The sequence below is a fragment of the Neovison vison genome, chromosome 4 (genome assembly GCF_020171115.1).
Source record: "Neovison vison isolate M4711 chromosome 4, ASM_NN_V1, whole genome shotgun sequence".
Taxonomy (NCBI): Eukaryota; Metazoa; Chordata; class Mammalia; order Carnivora; family Mustelidae; genus Neogale; species Neogale vison.
The window spans coordinates 146,531,979-146,554,944 of record NC_058094.1 but is presented as its reverse complement, the minus strand read 5'-3'; the positions used below and the strand labels follow the sequence as shown (position 1 = coordinate 146,554,944).

The 22,966-nt window shown below is 44.8% G+C and overlaps 1 protein-coding gene across 4 annotated transcripts in view; it reads left to right on the top strand.

Moving 5' to 3' along the window:
• MAGI2 (membrane associated guanylate kinase, WW and PDZ domain containing 2) overlaps nt 1-22,966 on the top strand; it is a 1,353,147-nt gene that overhangs the window by 1,289,769 nt on the left and 40,412 nt on the right. The window lies entirely within an intron of this gene.

Below are 22,966 nucleotides of genomic sequence, written 5' to 3'. Positions count from 1 at the left end.
AAAGATAGGGAGGGCCCAGCAGAGGCAACACCAGCCAAGTTTTGCTTCACACACTTCCAAAAATCCTCCCCAGGCTTTGGTACAAATAGTTACATTGATTTCCTCTTGGCCCAAGTTCCAACAGCTCCAACCCAGGGCACCCCTTTGGCCCCTGAGGGAAAGAAAGCCACAGTTGCCAAACATCCGAGCCCTGGGATCTCTGAACTCCTCCTGGCATCACGGTATCTCCCTGGGCTGCCCTGTGGCAGCTAGCCACTCAGGACTGGAGCAGCTCACTTTCCTCTCCCCATGCTCAGTGACACACCAAATTTAAAGAGGGAAAAGAAACACCACTTGTGACATTTTTTTAAAAGTAGGCATAACTTTGTATCTGAACAATATTTACCACTCTTTCAAAATGACTATTCTCCACTTGACTGTTTTTTAGCCTAAAATTAAAAAAAAAAAAAAAGTCTCACAGAAAAAAAAAAAAAAATACCCTATACATAAATAAAGCAGAATATAGGTGATAGCCTTGCAAATATGGTTCAGGCAACTTTTCACCCCTCAAACACATCCCTAGAGCGGCCCACGTTTCCACTGTCAGATCCTGCAGGGGGCAGGTGGCTTCGGCCACAATTTAATAGGTAGAACTGTGATTTTAAAATGTCGGTTTGACTTTTCAGTCCTCACAGTTAGGCACGGAAGCAGGAGCCAGACTGGCGTGTTTCTCAGTTTGGGTGTGATGCGACCCCATTCATGCTGCCACAGACATGGCCAAGCAACTCACCGCCAAAGTCTTTTAAGCTGGCTCTCTGAATTTTTCCTGAAACATATTTTCCAACTGTTATAACCCTGCCGATTGCCATCAGGATTGGTTTAAATTTAACATGAAAGATAATATTACTCACTAAGTGAATTATTTGATTGGCCTATTGCTAAACAACTCCTTACCAAATACTTTTATATTAACATAAGCATTATAAGTATTATACACACACACACACACACTATTGCAGTCATTCCTTGAGGATGTCTAAAAAAAAAAAAAAAAAAACCAGAAGTTTTAAATGTATCATTTCTCTAAAGTGTCTGTCTCTTGAGGATGTTATTGATCAGGGGAGGCCTGAATCAGAGCAAAAAGGAAAAAGCTCCAATTTACTGGAAAAGATATAAAGCCACGGAATAATTATTAGGGAAATCCAGTCCCTTGACCGTGGTATAAAGAGATATAGATCTGTGTTTCTGACAAAAGACAGCTATACGCTTGCCATTTAATTTACGTCAGCTATCTGAAATCCATGAAGGTGAGGGGACCGGAATCAATCGATTCCCCAGCCCCGGCCAAAAACAGAAGTACAAGAGGGCTCGGTGGTTTCTGTCCGGTCCCACCAGCATCTGTCAGGCACCTGACTCGGTGCTGGGATATAAAGATGATGAGAGAGTCTCTGCCTTTGCGTTCATAAGCAAGTAGGTGTGACAGGGAGAAAACCAGGCAGTGGAGCAAACAGCGAAGAAACGATAAGAACCCAAAGGAGACAATATCCTAATCCTGCTGAGCAGAGTTGTGGAAGGTTCTGCTCTACCCCAGAGGTGACATTATAGCTAGGCCTTGAGCGACAAGCATGGTTTCACCAGTGTGGGCAAGAAGTAAAGCCGTTTCAGGCAGAGGAAACAATTCGACCAAAGCCAGGGAGTGTGTTCAGAAGAGCCATCGCACAGGCGAACCGAGAGACGGGCAGCAGTAAGGGAAAGAACACGAAGGCGGGTTCAGTTAGAAACGGTCTTGTATGCCAAGCAAAGGAATTCAGATTTTATATAATCAGATGTCGCTGAAAATTTGTTTGAGTGGAATGGTGAAAATACCCATGTTTGGAAATAGGCTCCAATACTGTTTATGTGGATTTTATAAGAAACTGGAGGCAGTTAAAACGTTACTGTAAAGGTGGAGGCAAATGAAGAAAGGACCAGACTTGGGCAGTTAAAACGTTACTGTAAAGGTGGAGGCAAATGAAGAAAGGACCAGACTTGGGGGAGTGAGGTTGGGAATAGCACACTGAAAATAGATTCTGGAGACAATCCAAGCATCCCTTCGACGGAAGTAACAAAAAGCTGTTGCTGTGCCCCAAAATGGGCTGAGGGCAGGGTTAGGAAAAGAGTGGGAAGAAGGACGGTCAGGGACTAGAGCCCACTCTGCTGCCTGATTTAGCACAATGCTGGGTGCATAGCATTCAGACAGTAGCTTTCTTGTGAGGGTTGTGGGTGGGAAATGGCCTTCATGCACTGCTCCCCGTGGACCTCACCACAGGGCCCCCACACGGTTCCCCACACTGTTCCCCACACGGTTCCCCACATTCTGGGCCACGCTAGGAATCCACTACTGAGATGGCAGAAAACTTCCGCTCCTACTTAGATCCGGTCGTGGGATAAAGACCCAGTTTTTCTGTTGTTTTTTTTGTTTTGTTTTGTTTTCCAGGGGACAGGGATAGGCAGTGTACCAAGACAAATGATGCTGTTTCTCCCCTAAGGGAACTCTGTATGTGGAGAATGTTTAAGGAAAACGTGGTGCTCATTGTTTATAGAAAAATACTCTTGAATCACACTCGTTAAAATCATTCTCAAATGTATTATGTATGTATGTATAAATGTGTTATATTCCTGCATTGATGTACAGAGTATTTTGAAAACAAGCATGCTCTGCTTAATTCCCCTTTCTGGGGACATATTTACCCTTTGAAATCTGGATTCTGTCCTTAAGACTCCAGCGCAAGTATCCCCTCCATGATCACGGGTCCCGCCATGCTAACGAAGCCCGGGGACTGATGGCATCCTTCATCCTCTTGGGCCTCCCTATAATAGTTAACACTACTGATCAGTATAGTAGCTGGATTTTTCTCTTACTGCCTTGATTGGCCCTCCAGGGTGTCCTTCAACTGCCTTCCCATCTAGTAACACCCCTCCCCAACTTTTCCCTCGGGGTCTCATTCACCCCCATGGTTCCACCTATCACTACTGTGCAGGTGACTCGCTTCTGTTTCATCATGTCCGGCTTCATTCCGCAACCCCACCCTGAAACGTCCCACTGCCTGTTAGACATTTCTAGCTGGATACCCCACATTTGTGTATTCAAATTTATATTTATGATCTTTCCTCCTGAAAATACTCCTCCTCTGGAATCCCTTATTAATTAAGGGACCATCAATCCTCTTTGTCATCCAGCTCAAAACCATCTCAACTGCCTTCCCACTCATCTATCTGTCTATCTGTCATCTATCTATCTGTCTCCGGTTCCTAAGCGGGAGTGATTTGATGTCTGTCATTTCTCACGGGGCCCTCTCCACCATTCCTATTTTCATTGTACTCCAGTTCAGGCCTATTCCACAGGATTAAATAGCCTTTTACCTGTTTTCTGTACTGCTATGGCCAATCTTCCCAGCTCATCGATGCCAGAGCAATTGATTGTCCTTAAGGACTGCCCCACTTAAAGACCTTTTACACACACACACACACACACACACCTTTAAATTAGTCCCCAGAGCCATCCCTGATTTGGCCCTACCCAAATCAGTCTTCTCTCTTATCTCCCACAATAGCCTGTTTCATCTCTGTGCTCCAGCTACACTGTCCTATATTCCCACCTTCATGGTTGGGCACATGCTATTCCCTTGGCTTGAGAAATCCTTTTCCCAAATCATGTCCTCCTTTAAGAACTGGGTCAAAGTCTGCCCCTTCCACGAATCCTTCCCCAAGTTCACCAGTTAGAAGTAACTTGAGTTACTTCCCAAGTCCTCTGAAATCCCACAGCCCTTTATATTGACAACAGATTTATCAATATCCCCATCCTTCCTCCCCTTTAGAGAATTCAAATACTGGTTATCACCCTGGGTTAATACGGTGCTTTACAGAGTGAACAAGTAAGTGAATGAATGACTAAGAGTCTTGCACTATCACGAAGTTCTTATTCTGACAGCAAATTTCAACATGAGCTTTTGTAGATAGTTGCAGAGGGCTTCGGACGATGTCCCAAATCTCCACTGGTTGTCTCAACCCAAACCAGAATTTCATTGCTGTGGTGGTGGTGCCTGTGGTTTTCCTAAACTCCTGCCCGCCTGCTTGTTTTCTTACCATATCTCTTTCTGTTAAGAGCGGAATAGAGGAAAACTCCAGGCAATTGTTTCTGGTTAATCTAAGTTTTATTGTTTCTAGAGGTGTTTTCTCTCAAACTGTAGTTCTAACCTGTGTTGCCGTTACAAATTGTAGTTTAACCCTCTGGAGTTGCTTCTTTGTTAAGGAAGCGTCATGTATCATAGTCTCCTAGAGACTTCGGGGCACTGTGAAACAGAAGCTAATGTTAGGTCTATCTGTGTGGGATTATGTGCCTACCTTCCTGCTGTGAAAAAGGGGCCATTCGGAAAAACTCTCTACGCTCTTTGTCTAGCCTTCCGGCTCTATATCAAGTTCAACCAAATGGACCTATTTTATGATACGTGTCAGACATGTTTGGATGCTATGGAGGCTACATGAAAAAAAAAAATGTGGTATTGTCTCTCCCTCCCCTTCAGGAGCTCTCCATTTCATTAAAAAGCTACAAATACCCACTTGGAACTAATTCAAGACAGTAAAAACCCAAATGATAAGGGAGTTTGAGACAAGAGCAGGAAGTAATGACCATAATAGTCAGTCAGGGCTCCTTGAAGGAAGCCAGTCATGAGATAATCTTTAAGGAACCAGAGGGTTTGGGAACTAAAAGGGCCCTACAATCTGAAACAGAAATAGGACACTATAGGAGATGATTTTGATGCTAAAAAGCAAGTGACTAGAGTATAGGATCCCTTCTGAAAAGTAGAGGGAGCAAAAGTGCTAGAGTTTTGAATGATTGGAAGAGGCCCATGTCTGAAAACCAACGGCAGTGAGGAGGCACAGAAGATTCTTGAGCAGCACACCGACGTGGCTAAGTATTTTTAGGGACAACAAAGAACATTATAGAAAGAGTTTGTTTTGTTTTGTTTTCAAAGCCTTTTCAATCTTAGCTGCCCGTCAGAAATACCTGGGAAACTTACATGTAAAAATTACCCGTAGAGCCTTCTCCCCAAACCAGTTCAGCCATTGGCGTGCAGCAGGGCGTGATTGTGATGGGCGGGAGGGCAGGCTCGGTATGCTGTAATTTTTTTTTTTTTTTAATGTGTCCCAGGTCAGTGCTTTGAGTAGCCAGAGTTGTGAATTACTGGTGGATCAGATAAGGAGGTAAATCAGATAAAGAAGCTATCCCAGTAACCTAGAAATGCAGAGATGGGTTAATGAGGTGCTGAAAACAATCAAAATGAAATACAGGAGAGTTGACACTATCAAGAATCTTGAAGAGAATCATTAAGACTTGGTAACGGATGGTGTAAAGGGAATAAAAATTAGGGAGGACTCAAAAATCATCCCAAGGTAAGATCTTAAGTATTGGGGAAGATGGCAGAGCCACTGTCAGGAAAAAGAAATGGGAAAATTTAGAAGAGATGCCATTAACAAGACAGGTGACCTTTCAAGAATTACTTAACTCCTCAGGGCCTCAGTTATCTTATCTGTATAAGGATAGGGTCCGATTACATGATGTCTTCAAGTACTAGAAATGAAAGTAATGTGAGTGAACTAATCTGGGGGAGGGAGAAGGCATATGGGATTGTAAGAGATTCAGATGGTGATTCATAATACGCAGATGAGTACATCTCCAGCAGGTAAAACCCAGAGGGCAGTTTCCAGGGAAGACCAAACCCAGAGAAAACCCAGAGAAAACCCAGAGGTCGTCAGGGAAGAGCACAGAAAATTGGCAGTGAGAGGAAGGCCAGGAAAGGAGAATAAGAATACAGAATTTCCCTCATTGCCTGCCCCAGGTTCTGTGTCACCTCCCTGCTCCCCTGTGACAGGTGAGCAGTGACACAGTGTCCCTCATAATCCCAACTCTAATGTATGGATACAATCATCTTTTACATGACTACTCGGAGTTGCTTTCTTACACAAGGTGTTTCTGGTGAAAGATTATCTCTTGTTAACGTAGTGCCTTCAAAAAATGAATTGGGTCATTTTGTCATTCATTATGAAAATTCACTAACACAGAGAAAGCAAGGAGTAGGAATTCTTCACATCTCCTTCTATATCCAAGATATCTCTCTTTTTTCATACAAAATGCAAGAAGGGAAAAAGATTATCTTTTCCAAGTGAAATACATCTGTTCAGTTGGACTTTCCCATTATTTCCCTCAAGAGCTTATTATCCCTGGGCATACAGCAATCAATACAGTAGCTTGTTTTCCAAGTGAAATATGAGGTGATGCGCACACACAAAACAATCTTACTGCTTACCCCACTTGTAAATATTTGTTGGTTGCCTCTCGGTTGTCAAATACAGGAAAACTGAGTCCCCATGTTGCTACATCCCAAGCTGTAAGACACCTACAGGCTCCATCCAGAAAGCCCCGGATGCTCCGGTTAGGCCACAAAGATGTACAAATGGCCCGCAGGCATGTGATAAGATGTTCAGCCTCACTCATCATCAGGGAAATGCAAATCCAAACCACGAGAGGGCACCTTACACCTGTCTGATGGCCACGATAAAAAGAGAAAAGAAAGGAAAAGAACAAGCATTGGCAAGGAGGTGAGAAAATGAGAACCTTCATTCTGTGGGTCGTACAGCTACCATGGAAAATGGTATGGAGATTCCTTGACAAAATAAAAAACAGAGCTACCATATGATCCAGCAACCTCACTTCTCCGTGTTTACATCCAAAAGAACTGAAAATGGGATGTCAAAGAGGTATTCACACATCGTTGTTCTGGGCAGCGCTCTTCACCATAGCCAAGAGGCAGAAGCAACCCAGGTGACCATCAGGCAACCTAAATGGGTAAAGACAAGGAGGCATAGTCACACGATGGAATATTATTCAATCGTTAAAAAGAAAGACTTTCTGTTGCATGCTACACCCTGCATTAACATTCAGGACAGTCCGCTAAGCGCAGTAAGCCGGGCACGAGAGACAACTATCTTATGATTCCACCTCTGTGAGCTATCTAAGTTGTCAAGTCTTAGAAACAGAAAATATAATGGTTGTTTCCAGCAATGGGGAGTGAGGAGGAAGGGGAGCTGGTTCAGTAGTCGCAGGGTTTCAGGTTTACAAGATGAAAACGTTGTAGAGATCTGTTGCTCAACAGTGTGCATTTGGTTAACACGATTGTACTGTACACTTAAAATGGTCAAGATAGTAAATTTTATTTTTTTTATCCATCCCCCCCTAAAAAGAAGAAAATGCCCCATGAGGCTTTCAGGAGGACCTGCTTCAGAGTTCTAAAGCTTCGGAGTTCAAAGCACAGAGGACGTCCCACCTACTGAGCTTTATTTTGTAGTTTGCACTGATGCTGGGCAGCGCTTAGGGCAACCAGATGAGAGCTGATGACCTTCTTCTTCTTCTTTTTTATTTTTTACTATGTACAGTGAGCCACCGTATAGTACATACTTAGTGTCTGATGTAGTGTTCAGTGATTCATTAGTTTCATATGACACCCAGGATTCATCACAGAATGTGCCCTTCTCAATACCCATCACCCTGTTACCCGCCCACCCCCTGTGACCCTTCTCCCCTCCAGAACCCCCAGGCTGTTTCTCGAGGTCCATAGTCCTCATGGTTCTTCTCCCTCTCCGATTTCCCCCACTCTGGATTTCCCTCCCTTCCCCTGTGGTCCTCCGTGCTATCACTTACAATGAGCTTCTTCAAGGAGCAATCAGTAGGAGAGACGCACTCTTTACCACGAGCTTGGCATTTTAGCAGCCTCTCTTACCAGGTCTGTTTGCTTGTCTGAACCTGATGCTTAGGTTCTTGCCTTTGTTTGGTTGAGTTCAGAATGAGGACTTGGCTTTGGAGTCCCACCAGGGAGTGCAGAAGTAGGACTGCATGTGTAGTCAGGGAGGTTCCTGGATCTGGTGTTGTTTCAGTGGTTTATTTATTTAGACGACTTGGTATCCCACCTCTTATCACAGAGGCTTGAGACAGTAGGTCAGGTTCAGTGGGGAGGAAGACTAGGAGTAGGAGCTTGCCAAACAGACCCATGCTAAGAGAACAGAGTCCCGCTTCCCCCAACAAGAAGTTCATGGAGAAGAGAAAAGTGTTCCCCTTTGTCTTCACCGGGAGCCTCAGGTGGTAGGAGATGATGCTCACCACAGTGACAGGAGAAGTCAAGGGAGACGTTATTTAGTGTTGCAGAATGTGACATGAAGATCACAAGCCTCTTTGTGCCTTCCTGTGATCTTGTTTTTTATGAAAATATTTGCTGGATTTATCTTTCTTATCTCCTAGTTCTTTAGCTACTAGATCACTTCAAGCCCAGAGCCCCGTACTAGCCCCCTGAGAGGACTATCTGCTGACAGAAGCCTGTCTCCTAACTCAGGCGCCTGTGCTTGGTACCCCATGGTGCCTTGCACTGCATTGTGTGAATTAATGAATGAATGAATAGAAAGAAAATAGCAGAGTCAGGATCTGCCCTCCAAAAAGCTATGGTGTATTAGGGAAAAGAGAAAAAGAAAACAAGCGCTCCTTTGACTGAGAAACTTAAATATAATCACGGCACATGAGAAACGCTCAGATGGGAGGAATGTAGGTAGAGTTAGCTGAGGTAGGCCACGCTGGGGGAATCCTCTTTAAGAAAGAATTCCTGCCCTTCCAGTCTTCAGCATTCCAGTATGGAAATTAAGTTCTTTTTAAGTGACCACAGCATCTTTTGCCTAGATTTGTACTAAACCAACTGTGTAAAGTGACTGCATTGTCAGAATGAACCACCATATTCACCCAGTAGAACTGGTTTCCTCCATTTAAGAGAAGATACGACATAAATTCAGTTCATCAAAGAAAGTGGTGCTGGATCCAGCCGATTCTGAGGTAGATCTCGTGGGAGTAGGAGCGAGCTTGAAAATCACAAAGCTAGAACTAAGCCTTTAATACCTCACAGCAAGCTCCAAGTTCAGTTTGGACTACTGAACAGAAGGCAACAAAATCCGGTCAATTATTTCCACCTCTATTTCCTAGCAAAGAGTAAACAATTTTCAGCTGAAATTTTTTTCTGACTTAGCCTTTTCATCATTCTTCTCCATCTGATCTTTCCGCAATCCACCCACCACAGAAAATGCCTCCACTTGGAAACAAGGAAAGGGCGCACAGTGTGGGGGAGGTAGCCCAGGAGAGCGAGGGAGAACAGTCTTAGACATTAGGTCCTGCCACAATCCAAGAGGAGAAAACACAGGAAGGACTGTTTCTGTTTTCCTGAATTCCTGGTTAGTGGACTCCTCCTGAGAGAAAGCATGTGGGGCCTTCGCCTCACTCTTGGATCTCCAAATAGATCCATATTCCCCTGGCCAGTTCATGGCCTGTCGGTGTTCATGGGTCCCCACCCCCTTTGAAGGCCAACGTGACAAGGAAAGGGTCCCCTCCCCCAGTAACCTGAGCAGTCAGAGGAGGCCGCAAGCCTGGGACATGTTCTATATTAAGGGTCTCCTCATCAGCTGCTCGAGAGAGAGCTGTCTGAAAGGCTAACGTTCTGGAATGAGCTCCTAGAGCAGGAATTGAGAGAGAATGTACCTTAACTCTCAGTTTTGGTAGTGTTCCTCCGGACTTTCTGCGGCTGCGTTGGTTCTCAGGTGACGCCCTTCTGGGAGCTCTTCTTGAGACAACTTTTACTGAGTTTAACAAATTAATACATACTACAGAATACCTCAAAAACAAAAATAGTCAAGAAGAGAACTCTTCCTCTTTTTTGAAAATGTAACCATTTAATTTTGAAACTTACTTTTTTTTCATTTGACAATATTTTTAGACTACTAGGGAAATTAAATATCCTTCTGTATGCTTTCCATGACTGCCTCGTACGTTGTTGTATAGATTTATCACTTAATGAATCCCCTCTTTCAACTTTTCTTATTTTTGTACTTTTTCCACTATTATGAAAAAATACTACAAAAAAAAAAAAAAAACCACCCTTCTAGCTATACCATCCCCTCTGTCTTTGATTATTTGCTTAGGAAAACCTTTGAAAACAAAACCACTGGGTCAGAGAGTATCTACAGTCTCATGGAAAGATGGACAAAGTCAGGCGAGTCAGTTTTGGGACCCACCCTTGAGTGAGGAAGTAAAATTGTTATTTAAGTATCTTTTCCAGTAGCCAAGCATGATCCCTAGCAAAGGCAGCGCGATCCACTAAAGAGTGGCCAGAGTCGAGAGTCAGCACTGCAGGGGAAGGCCAGGCTGTCCCACACACCAGACAAAATGCCGTGGCCTCAGCTCCCCAGCACCACCCCCCTCCCAGCTCGTTTATAACATGGTGACATGTGTGACCACCCCTCCAGCTTAAGCATAGGAGGACTCCCTTCCAAATTGGGGGAGTACAGACTAACAATTGCATCATATTTGTTAGGATGGACAGTGTGTTTTACTTCTACTGTCCCTTCCTTTTTGTTTATTTTGTTTTTAAACAGCACTCACAATATTTCTCAAAGAAGCAGAGGGCTGTGTGCAATCTCTTAACAGTCTCTTGACAGTTTAAAAAATCATAGACCTGCTCAGATAACTCAGAAGCCCCTGCCTCTGTGTATACTGTGTTTCTCCGGGGAAGAACAATTAGTCAGGAAGAGGCCCAAGCCCCATGGCACCACCGACATTACTTACCATGGCTTTCTCCTAAAGTGTTCTGGGCAATGAGACCCTTTGGGATGCTTCAAGAATGGGTGCTGGGCAGGCTTCATCTGCCCATGGCAGCGCCGACCGATAGCCACTAACCACTGACTTGCCCACAGACCCACAGCAGGCTGGTGTTCAGCACAGGGCTGGGCCATCACGGGAAGCCATCGGCTTGTGGCTTCAGAGGTATCACCCGGCAAAGCAGGATCTTGAGGCTCATTTCTGTTAGCTTGAGTGTAACAATGTTGCCACTTAAGCTATGGGCTGAGTTGGTCATATGGGAGGAAAGTGGCAGAGCCCATGTGAACTAATTGTCCTTCATCCTGGTAATCATGCCTCACATTTACGTTTGTGCCGTTTCACTGAGAGTCGTATGAGGTGATGTTTTCAGCTAAGGCTCTGAGAATCCAGTCAAGACAGATTGTAACACAGGAGAAGCATCTCCACATTGTAACCTGGAAATCCAAGACACAAAAGGAATTTCTCTCTCTCTCTCTTTTTTTTTAGATTTATTTGTTTATTTGAGACAGGGAGAGAGAGAGCAGTAGGATGGGGCAGAGTGGACAGGAGAACCAGACTCTCCACTGAGCAGGGAGCCCTGTGCGGGGCTCAATCCCAGGAGCCTCAGATCATGACCTGAGCCAAAGACAGACGTTTAACCGACGGAGCCGCCCAGGAGCCCACAAAAGGAACTTCTGATCACACCAACGTACAAGCCTAATGTAGAAACAAACATTTCAGTTTCCTTGCTATCTCTGCGTTCATCTCAAAAGTATTTCCAGCTGAGGAGCAGAAGCCTATGGAAAAACCTTCCTGTGTCATTCAGTTGCTATCCAAAGCAGACAGCCTCGGCACGTTAGGAAAGAGCTGTCTTGTCTTGTGTGACCACCTTGGATGAACTGAGAATATTCCTTTATATTCGACCTTCACTTTGAATAGCTATCCTCAGGTTTTCAGCAGGAATGACTAAACAGCCTCTTGGGCAGAAAAAAAAGAGACTAAATGAATCAGAATACTGTTCAGTAACATTGAGCTAAAACCGTCAGGCAGGGCGCCTGGGTGGCTCAGTGGGCTAAGCCTCTGCCTTCAGCTCAGGTCATGATCTCAGGGTCCTGGGATCGAGCCCCGCATCAGGCTCTCTGCTCAGCAGGGAACCTGCTTCCCCCCATCACTGCCTGGCTGCCTCTCTGCCTACTTGTGATCTCTGTCTGTCAAATGAATAAATAAAAAATTTTAAAAATATATAAAAGCATCAGACAATTTAAATATGAGATCCCTAAGGTTCAGACAGGTTTCTAGCTGGAGGGCGGAAACTATTCAAGGACAAAACTGAGTATGAAAATGTGTTGTACAAACAGAGCTGTAGTGCTCACTTCATACGTAATAGCCAGCAAAGAAAGAATTGAGGAAACTTCTTAAGATGGGAAAAGTGGAAAATCTAGACAACTTACAGCTGGCAATAGAAAGAATTTTCTCTATTATGGAAGATTTATTAAACTTTTACGTAGGTATCATACAGCCTTCATTATCAGTCTCAATGTATAAAATGGTGTTTGAAAAGAGGAATAGTGGCATATTTCATAGGCCCAAAGACCATAAGATCTTAGAGTGAGCATCTCATTGCCAAGAGCACAAATGTGTGGAAAATTGCAGAAATAAATTCTGAAGTACATCGATGTTCAGTGAGACCCTGAATGCATGGAGTTCTCATTTTCTTCTTCTGAACTAAATAAGAAAACACGGAGACATCCTGCAATGTTTTAAAAGAAGCATCGCACTGATGGCTTTGCTCTGCCAAGTTTATTATTAGACCACGTCATCTGGCAGAGTCTGGCAAACTGTATCCTTGGAATGGATGGGTTTTGCTTATCAAATTCAAATAGATCCCCCCCACCCACATCCACAGCACGGGAGGGGCGGAGAGGAGGCATTAAAGGCTGTTAGGTGCTTTACCGCAAGCCCCTAAAACATCACGGAATTGCAATTCTGTCTGCAAACATTTGTTACGGGCCAGAGCAGATTGCAGGCCCAAGTACGGAGCCCTCGGCCCTGACCTGCAGTGGAAAAGGGGCCCAGAGAGGATTTCTGTCAAACAGGAATGGCTGAGCATCGGAACACGCATTGGCCAAGGTGCGAGCATTAGGTGAAACGTCTAGAAGGAGAAAACTTCAGCCGTGGGCCTTAGCCCTACGTGCCCCGAGCCACAGACGACCTGAAGCTCCTCTCATTCGTCATCTTCACGCTTGTTTGCAGTTTGTAATGACCATTTCCAGGGAGAAATACTTCACTGATGGTACTGGTGATGTGGTAGTCAGGAGATTACATCTCCTCTTCCATTTCACAGTGTCTCCTTCTCATCCTGTCTTGTCCTTTAAACAAGGCAATATGTCGTAAGTTTGATGTGGAGAGGACAGAATAAACTCAACTTTCATTTTGAAGTCATTTTGGAAAATGTCCCAGCTTTCTTTACAGTCACTGGAAATTCCTTAGGATGCCTTGAAACTAAGAACAGAAGTCAACAGAACTATTTATGTTTGAGACCCATCCTGGGATGAAGGGAGGCCCTGGGACAAGGCATTCTCCTGACCCCAAAATAGTGTGGGATGAAAATCCAATTTACATGAATATAAGTACAGAGAGGAGAAATATTATGGAAAGAAAGAAAGAAAAAAAAAAAAAACTACTGGAGGGAAATCCAAAAATTTTTTTCAAGATTTTATTTATTTATTTGACAGAGATCACAAGTAGGCAGAGAGGCAGAGAGAGAGACAGGGGAAAGCAGGCTCCCTGCTGAGCAGAGAGCCCGATGCGGGGCTTAATCCCAGGACCCTGGGATCACAACCTAAGCCGAAGGCAGAGGCCTTAACCCACTGAGCCACCCAGGTGCCCCGGGAAATCCAAATTTTTAATAGTAATTTTTTTTCTGAAAAAAATGAGGACTACCACTCAGATAATACACTCTTACCTATTATCCAAATTATCTCTGATTAATATGCTATTTTAGTAATTCAGAAAAAAAATATTTTAAATGAATCTGTAGAACAGGGAGGAAGAAAATGAGAGTGATTTCAGCTGACACATTTCATCTGTATAACCTGCTACAGGTTTATGCATATATGAGAATACAAATTATTTGCACAAGGAATTTTAGTAAACTTCTGGGGATCACTATTTTCTCCACCCACGCTTCTTCCTGAAATGCACTTCTCCAAAGCATAAAAAGCAAAACAATCCCCCAATTTAATATTTCCTGCATATTAGTGCATATAAGTGATGTCCTCACTTTGCCAGTGAGGACATCAGAATATCCATTCGGTCACTCATTTAAGTTCCGAGCCATCATTCAAAATACCAGCTGGGCAAGGCCTTGTTTGTTTATTTTGAGTTGGTTCACTCCTTGAGTCAGCAAAGTTTTCAGTGCAAGGCACTTCCCTTAGGACTTCAAGGAACCAAAAGATGAATAAACAAACAGTGGTTGTCATCCGGTAGACAAGCCCTATGAATCTCTCCATAAGTAAATAACAGCCAACATGTGCTCAGAAGAGATGCACAAGGTGCATCGTTTGCGAGCCTCTCAAGGAAGACTTTAAGAATGTGCTGGCATTGGGACGCCTGGGTGACTCAGTTGGTTGAGCGGCTGCCTTCGGCTCAGGTCGTAATCCCGGCGTCCTGGGATCGAGTCCCACATCGGGCTCCTTGCTTGGCAGGGAGCCTGCTTCTCCCTCTGCCTCTGCCTGCCACTCTGTCTGCCTATGCTTGCTCTCGCTTCTCTCTCTATGACAAATAAATAAATAAAATATTTAAAAAAAAAAAAAAAAAAAAGAATGTGCTGACATTTGAACAGAGCCTTGAACTATAGTCAAGTTTTCGGGAGGCAGAGAAGCCATGGGGCCATCCAGTCAGAGCAAAATCAATGCACATGAGGGCCTGAGGGTTAAAGCAAGGAAGGCATTTTGACTGTAATGTTAGGTATAGGTCAGAGAAATGGCATGAGGGAGGTCAGCACAATGGAGGTTGTTGAGGCCCAGCACAATGGAGACAACAGGGCAGGGGGAGGGCACAAGAGAGGCTGGAGGTGGAAGCAGCGATGACAATGTGGGCACCACTGCCATGTTGTAGATGGGCAGAAACAAGAGCTTCAGCCTGGGCAGGAGTGTGGCGGGGGAGGGGTGGGCACAGACACAAGGAACTGCTAGTTCCCTTCTGAAAGGACTTTGGGGGAGGCTGGCTCCCCAGGGGCCAACTGGCAGAGAGAAGAAGCAGGGAGTGAAGATCACAGTAGGTTTAGGGCCAGTGACGCGTTCACCATTAGAGAATCGAAGAAGCCTCGGCAGCCTTCTCAAAGGCAGCGTGCTGTGGCGCAGAATCTCGCCTGGTGCAATTAGAGGCTCACCAGGAGCTAATCCTGTTCATTTTCTTCTCCTCAGGCAGTTCCACACCAGAGCTTCCCTAGACAGCTGAGCTAGACAGATAGGTCTCCAGGAAAGAAGATTCGACTGCCCCCTCCCCTTTTTAATAGCCTTCACACAGGAGAATTTATTATCTATTGATAATCTAAATCACCCTGCTCCAATCCTTCTCCCTTTCCTAGTACGGTGATCCGCACAGAGCACAGAACACCCCCCATCATTGTGCGGTTCCTCGTAAGAAATAGACTGGTCCCTATGGCAATTTAACATCAACAGGGGTTTAGCCTCTACATTATATAAAGACTGAACTGATAAGCAGTTACCTGGTTACATAGCTAGTCGTGCAAAATGTCCTTCAGCGACTTTATATTGCCAGTGAATATATTTAATATTTAATGTTATAAACCAACATGCAATATATGACTCTTAACTTACTCAGCCTATATATGTTTTCATTTGGGAAGAACATTTTACTAGCATATTTATGATACCATCTCAAGACTTAATATGGCTTAATTCTATTAATAAAAACTAATTTAAAAATCATTATCTTTTTTAATTATAACTTTTGATTTAGTGCTTTCCTGCTCAGCGAATAAGGGTAACAGTAGCTCGTGCAGTCGGTCCATAGCTAATTTTGTTCCTGCTGGAGCTATCATGAGTGATTTAGTAGAGGAAGTTGATTAAAAGCAACACCCTCAGAGCTCCCCATGACTTGGCCATGGTTCAGCTTGTAAGACAGAGACTGAGCCTCCAATGAAGCTGTCCACTAATTCCATTCCACGGTCACAATCTTTAGCCCACAGGAGCCCTGTTGAAGGCAATTCAAATTGCCTTCAGCCCCCCACCCCCACCTCCACCCCAGGATGGCTCACACCGTCTGAGTAGCATCTTCACTCGGCCTGACACGAGCCACTCCTATTTCTGGCCCATTAGGACCCAGAGAATGTGGGATGCCCTCCTTTGGTATTAAGTTCCCAGCTCCTCAGTTTTTAAGTAGTGTGCTCACCCTTCAGGTTCTGCCAGGTGTGGGGTCTTGACCTTGGCTGAGTTCACAGGAAGGATACAAAGCTGCCAAGTATCCAATAGCGTGAGTGTCATAAGGCTCATGGATGAGAACTTAGTCTAGAGGGGCTGCTGGGGATGGAGAGCTGAGGAGGAAGGAGTGGAGAAGACACATCTCCCATCTAGATTCTAAGTTCCTTGGGATAAGGACCCCTAGAGGGGTCTGCTGCTTGCCCGAAAGCAAAGCACAAAGGCAAAGACAAGAGGTTGTCTTTTCACCCACAAATGAGTACTCCCTTGTGGCTAATAAGAGTGTTGCCATAGTCACAAACATTTTCAGTTATAGGAAAAGCCAGCTTGTTTCAGAGTTAAGCCAAAATGCATCCATTACCAAAAAAACAAAACAAACAAGCAAAAAAACCCACTATCCTTTGATCTAGCCCTGGAAAGCTTTTGAGCCAAAAAAACCTACACAGTAGCCAAGGGTGAACTAGCTCTGTAGCTGCCAAGAAGGCAATTGAGTTTTCCCCTCACACACTGGTTGATATATTAAAGTTAGCAGAAAAGGGGAAACAGATTGAGAAATAAGCATATGACACTACTAGAGCTCTTTCCTTTTATAGAACCCTCAAACTGGCGTGTATCTTAAGGGAAACTGGTCAGCGAAATGGTAAAGCAGGAAGGTCAAGTGATGTTGAAAAGTTAAATCATTTCTAATTCATCTACTGTTATTAATTTGAAAGCTAAAGCATGTTCCCACTTGAATCCGTGTCTTTTACCAATTTCCCCTTAAGATCTTTTGCTCTTTTTGAGTGCTTTCAACCAGACTCCCAAATTAATGCTGGTCCCCAATCACAGGGTACTCTTGTATTGGGGTATTCCTTTCCAATGGGTCACCTCTAGTGGCTCCCTCCCCCTTTTGTTTGTCTTCCGATATCAGTCTAGTGTTCCCACTCCATCTTACCTGTCCACTGGCGTCTTCTGCCCCCATAGAGATCCAGAAGTGTATAATTCTAATCTCGGGCAGATTTCATGGGTAATCAGAGTTCTTTGGTAGGTAACAGGCTCACTTTAGGGGACAGGTTGAAACAGCGCCTCCTCCTACTTCTCCGCCTTCTTGTCTCCTCTGAATCCATGTCTTTACCAAGAGAACTGCTCAGAGTTGTGAATGACATGGACTCTGATGAAAGGAAATCTCCGTGTCAGAGGGAGGCAAGGAGGCTTTGTTCCACACGCATGCTTAAGCATTAGGTTGTTGACTAGAACTGAAAAGGCTCATGAAAATGTCATCATTATTCAGGTATTTTCTCTCAAAAATAAGTGTGAAGGAACTTTGTATGTTGGTCAGTGTATAACTCTATTAAAGTACTTAACAGTGCTTGCTTCGGCAGCACATATACTAAAGTACTTAACAAATTGTATCATATTTACTTAGGTGCCCTTTATTAGAATATGAGCTCCACAAAGTCAGAAAGAGCAGTTTTGAAATTCATTTTCATATTCCCAATGGCCAGCCATGGCTCTGCCTTAGAGATGCGAACACGCCACTCAGTGTTTATGGAACGAACGGATGAGGAAAGAGAGGAACTAGAGACTTGGACGACCTCCTGCTGCTCCGCCCCCAGAGGTCATTAGACAGTTGTTGCTGTCCTGTATTCCTCTGTCTTCGTTACTTAAATGCATTCTCGAGCTTCTGAGGCCGGCTTCCCTCAAATGACTTCTCTTGAGTCCTGAGTTTCCATTCACTTTTTTCTTTTTTTCAATTTATTTATTTTCAGAAAAAACAGTATTCATTATTTTTTTCACCACACCCAGTGCTCCATGCAAGCCGTGCCCTCTATAATACCCACCACCTGGAACCCCACCCTCCCCCCCCCATTCACTTTTGATCTTTATTCCCACCTTATGCAAATGAAGACACTAAGGTCCTTTGAATGACGTTGACTTTGCCACTGATCCTCTGACTCTGTCTCTCAGTGGGAGCCTCCATTAGCCAAACACTAACCTCCTCAAATGGTAAGTTAGTTCCACAAGGGCACTGATGTTGTCTTGTTGACCTCTGTGTCCTGTTGCCTACCATCTGATAGTCTCCACAAAGACATGTATCAAATGAGAAATGTGCCTTAGTCTAGAACTGCCAAACCGACCAGTCTTCTATACTCCCGTGCAAAAATAAGACAGGAATAAAAAACTATACTGAAAATCTGCATTAAGATTGAGCGGTTCACTAATATTCAGCAAAAGGTGAAGCTGAGGTCTGAGGATATGTTAATGTCATCGTGGGTGGCTCTTACATGTGTGTCTTCTGTCCCTGGATTGACAATGATAGCAGCTGACCTGTTTTCCTCATGGCTATGTTGGGAGAGAAAGAAAACATCTCTATTCTAGCCCTACACACAACACACACACACAAACACACACCACACACACGTGTGTACACGGGCACTCATAAACACAGACATACCTACTTAAAGCAACAATATTTCCACTTAGAAATAACTGATGACAATCTTACAAAGAGAGAGGATGCCCTGGGAACTCTGGATCCTGAAAAGAGAATATTAATAGTACTGTAAGTTTGGGGGTGGAGTGAAGAAATTGCATGATTTTCATGAATATTTCTCATGAAATAATGAAATAAAGATATTCTCCTCAAGATAGAAGTATAAGTTAAGATACAAAGTACCCTTTTTTTTTTTCCCATTTACCTTTAATCAGGCTACCCTGGGAAGATGAAAGAGCTAAGAGATTGAACTTGAACTTGAAAGAGATAAGATTTATACCCAAGTGGTTGACCTGATCCTTTCATTGCCTTTTTTTTTTTTTTTTTTTTTTTTGCATTTGCTTTAGGTTAGAGTCTGGCAAAAATCAAACTTAGTAAAATTAATTGTTATACCAAAAGGACATCGTTTCTCAGTTTAGAGTCTGGCAAAAATCAAACTTAGTGAAATTAATTGTTATACCAAAAAAAGGACATCATTTCTCAGTTTTTAGGTTTTTGAAACTGAAACTGACACCTCTTAAAGTTTATAATTATTTTTTCTCAGTAAATTGGGGATTCCTGTGTCCTAGGGAAAGACATTACCAAAAATAAAGTGCAAGACTGAATGGCCTTCACTCATTCATAAACAATGTGAGAAGTTGACCGTGAAGACATTGCCGCACATCCGTTAAAATGGCTTTGACTCGCTTGACCTACTCAGGCTTAAATGCTAAAAAAGAGGAAGGTGCTGGGGTGCATCCTCTGGGACTCTGAACCTAAAACCTTAATCCAGTTTTGTCGGTCATTTCAAGTCAATATAAACAGAGATTTTGGCCAATCCTTTCCACTCCCAGAGGTCAAGAGAGTAGCAGTATTTCCAAAAATTAATCTAAAACTTAAGTTCCCAGGGCCACTTTCTCTTGATCTTTGCGGCTGATATGAAGCTCAGAGTCCACACTTCCCACACAGATTGTCCCCATCACACACTTCACCTGCCACACGCAGAAAAATTAGGGTCCATCCAGCTCACATGGGGATGTCCAAAGCCTCTTCTATCAATTTTAGTGCCTAAAAGGCAGTCAAAAACAAAACAAACAAAAATGTCAAAAAAGTCAAAAGAGTTCTTGGCAGGTAATATAGGACAGCAAAGTAATATCCCACTCTGTATTTGTGTAGTGTCTTTATCTAGTTTGTTCATACAAGGCAGCTTGGTGAAGAAAACAAGGGAAGTAGTGTGTATTGAAGTTATGAATAATGGGGCCCAGAGAAGTTAGGTAGTTTGCCTAAGGTCACACAGCTAGCAAGCAATCGACAAAGTACATGACCCATCTTCTGGCTCCAGAGGATCACGCTCTCTTTCCGTCATACTGTGCCCTGCCGACCTGATTCCAAGGCTTGCATCAGCTTGTTTAAGGGGACGCTGGCACATTCCTGCACATTGTATATGCTGATGTCTTGATGAATTCCTGGATCTGTGTAGTGGGACAGTTGCATCAGTCAGCTGCATTTTGGAATCTCCAGATCTGGATCTGGATGAAGCTGACTCATTCGGAGTAATTCCAGGAGAGTCCATTGAATTTGAGGCCTCCAGAGAGCCTCGAGGAGACGGGGTCTTCTTTGGTCAACCAGTGACAAAACAGCATTTACTTCATTTGGCATTTAGTTCCTGTCGACTGTGTGCCAGGCACTGCAGTGGACGGCTGAAGCTCTTGAGCTCCCTCAGACCTCATAACGGCTCTATGATGTAACCACTACAGTTACTCTCATTTTATTAATAAGAAAACCAAGTCCTGGAGAGTGCTGGGTGGCCTTGATCAGGGAGGAGAAACAGAGACCGGAACCAAGGCAGTTTGATTCAACAGCCCAGACGTTGAAAGCCTATACTACATCAGCCCAGAGGAGTTCATGCCCTCTTGATCAGCATGTAACTCTCCGGAGACTCCCAGAATTCAACCGGGCTCCAAGCCATTCTAGAGAATACTATCTTACAAAGCAGTTGCCAATCCCCACTGGCTCAGAGCCTAAAATGTTTGCCAGCCTGGGAAAGAACTGCCATTTTAGCACTATAAAACTATCATGTTGTTCCTCTTTGGGTAATTTATCAAAGTGTGCAAACGTAGCCAAACACTGTATTCCTCAACCTCTGGGAACCTGAACAAAGGGCCCCAGACCCCGGACTCTTTGGGGTCTAGAGCAAAACTCTTCAATGACCTTAACAGAGGAAGAATGGATCAAGAAAGGAAATAAAACTACAGATCTGAAATCAGAAGGAGCCATTCAGGACCCATATCTCCTATACTCGCAGATGTTTTGATTCCACGTTAATGGAATCATCCTCCAGCCTTTTCAAAGAGTAAAGAAAGCGGCTCTGCCTCCCCAGGCCTCCTTCCTGACCAGCCCCAGATGCTGCGGGTCCCTGTGTCCCCGGGGAGGCCTCGGATTCACCCTGAGGAGAGGGTTCTGTGAGGGGTTTAGGGCGGGGAGGCTTACACACAGAAGCCCCAACGGTAGGAACTCCTCAGAGGCGCAGGCTGCTTGGAATCTGGCAGATTCTGACCTCAGTCATCTGGGATGCAAAGAACTGAGTTTCCAACTTGTTGGAAGCGTTCTGGGCAGCTCTGTAGCAGGCTGGCCAGCCGGCCGTTGTGGAGCCCCTGGCCTCACGACTTTCCTATCATGTGTCTCACTCAGCCAAATTTGTATCTCGATTTGGAGAGTGCCCGTCCTGGGTTTTGCATTTTGTTGTCTAAGTGCTCTTAGCCTGGGGAGCCTCCAGAGGCCTCCCGTTTCGTGTCTGAGCCTCGAGCTGCAGTCGCAGGCAGCTGGCCCTCTGTGAGCGGCGTTGGTAGATTTTTCTTTCTGCAGGGGCTCACGTTAAAGCCTGCAGGCCTCAGATGAGACGTGCACGTGCTCACACAGAAGAAACCGGAGTTATGCGTCTGTCTCCCCCAGCACCCCACGGGTGCTCAGCAAAGCAGCTGGTAGAGGTGGTGTACAGAAGGACAAGGAGAAGAAGGACAAGGACTGCTCACCCCCTGCCTTGGGCACAGTGGCGGCAGCATGCATATCTTGAGGCTCCTCTGGAATTATCTAGTATTCTTAGATGCATGACCTACCGAAAGACCTCTCAAAGGAGTAACACTTCCCAATCAGCCTCTTCGCGGGTAAATCATTTATTTCAGTGCAAATCACTGATCATTCCTCAGTTCAACCGTAATGAGCAGAAAATGTTGTAGCAATAGGCAAATCTGAAGAGCGCTTGGACTTCCCCGATGAACAGTGTAGTGGGATTCCTCTTTCCAGTTAACAGTTCCAGGCACAGCTGTTTCGAAGGCTCTGGGTCTTTGCCCTGCCCACACAGGGGAACGACCAGCCACGCATCATAAAGAACTAGCATCTGGGCCCTGTTGCTGGAGTCGGAGGTGACTGGGCCGGTTGCCTCCGCACAAAGGATTCTATCCCGCATTCAGGGTTGAGACTCGCTTCTCCACGTCTGCTCGGAGCGCGGGCTGAGGAGGATCCCTTCATTCCCAGTCTAGGGACCGCCGTCTGAACACATGTGGTGTGACCTTGCCCCCAACCCCAAGGCAAGCTAAGGGAAGGGTGGAATGGGGAGTCCCCTTCCGGCCAGGGCGGGGTCCGCCAGCACAAGGAGGAAGAGGCTGCAGCCCCACAGGAGGCCCCCAAGGGTTGCTCGTCCGTCCTTCCTCCAGCCGGTGCCTGGCGCTGGGCTTGACCTGAGCTCCTCTACGGGAGAGCAGCGTGGGAAACGTCTAAAATTACCCTCTCCCAGCTCCCTGGTTTGCAAGGTGACCCAAAAGAAGTCGTTTACCATCCCGCACTTTTGGAAAATATATGCCAAAATAGCTCTTACCCACAAGCCCTGGAGGGCTGCCCCCAAGAACAGCAATTGGACATTTGGGGAATGTACCAAACAAAGCAGCCCATTTGCATGGACTTTATTAACAAATAATGACTTCCTTGCTGAAGTCTAATGTCTGTATGAGAACAGCTGTGTGTGCGCTGGGAGCTGCCCTCTAAATGACTCTACCCACATATTAACGTGAGGACTAATCTCCCAACCTGCTGAATGGTATTAGCAGGTCACTGGGAGGTTCATGTCTCCAAACCGCATACTGAGAAGGCAAAGTCTCAGGAGGCGTCTATGCGGGGTGGACCCCCTCCGCAGAAGGTAAGGCTGAAGAATTAGCAGCGTCTTAATTACTCATCTGTTGGGGTCTGCAGACTTCAAGGCTGAGCTGGAATGAAGGAAGCCTGTTGCCCTGGAAGAAAACCCCTACATTATTTAAGCAATTTCTCCAGTTCATTTGTTCCAAGCACCTTTGAATTCCTCTGGCATAATCACTGTACCCTTTGTCAACACAAAGT